Source organism: Echinops telfairi, unplaced genomic scaffold (assembly GCF_000313985.2).
Source record: "Echinops telfairi isolate 266 unplaced genomic scaffold, ASM31398v2 ScPeMD7_7412;HRSCAF=8450, whole genome shotgun sequence".
Taxonomy (NCBI): Eukaryota; Metazoa; Chordata; class Mammalia; order Afrosoricida; family Tenrecidae; genus Echinops; species Echinops telfairi.
The window spans coordinates 16798997-16800005 of NW_022111312.1; positions in this window are offsets into that span (position 1 = coordinate 16798997).

The window sequence follows — 1009 nt, forward strand, 5'->3', positions numbered from 1 at the left end:
CCCCCAGTAGCCGGCCCTGTCCCCGTCCCCCTTTCCCTCTCCTCCCCGTCTGGTAGGGCCTTATCTTCCCCTGGACCCACGCTAAGATCCGCCCACCATCTGGTCCACCCTGCTCACCATCAGAGCCGGCTTCTTTGGGTGTGGAAACGTCCTTCTTGGTTTTCGTTGGCCTGCACCCTGGCGGGCCTCACGCAGGTGGGTCCTTTGGGGCTGACTCCCTTCACTCAGCGCGTCCTTTCTGGGGCATCACGGTGGTCCAGCTCCCCTGACCGTGCACAGCAGAACCGGCACTGCCTGGTCGTCCCGCACTGTCCGCACAATCGGGCGCATGGTGGCGTGTGCTTCCTGCCCTCCACGTTACCCAGGACAGAGGCCTCCTGGGGACTGGTCTCTCTTGACAACACGTTAACACGCATGAGATGACGTCTCCCCACCCGTGCCTCTGAGGAGCATTCTGCGTGTACGTCTCCCAGACAGATTGGTTTGTCCCTCTGGCTGTCCGTGGCATTCAGGGTGCCTCACCAGCACCCCATCCAGATGCCTCGATCCTTCCTCAGTCTTCCTTACGCAGGGTCCCACTTCCGCACACCTGTGAGGCGATGGGAAACGCCATGGCTTGACCGTGAGCACCTTCGTCCCCCAAGCCGCGTCCTTGCCCTTCCACACTCAGTCCATGCTGCCACGAGGCGCTTCACAGGCTCCTCACTGCCCTGGAGGCAGTGCTGGTACGCCACTGTGTGCGCTCCGCAGCTTACTTACCCTCGGTGCACCGGTGGGCGCGCCCCCGGCTGTTCCCAGCTTCTCACTGTGTGAGCAGTGCTGCTGTGCACGTGGGGGCGTGTGTCTGTCTGTCTGTGCTCCCTGTCTCTGTGGACGGGGAGTGCGTGTGTCTGTCTGTCTGTGCTCCCTGTCTCTGTGCACGTGGGGGGGCGTGTGTCTCTCTGTCTGTGCTCCCTGTTTCTGTGGACATGGGGGGCGTGTGTCTGTCTGTCTGTGCTCCCTGTCTGTG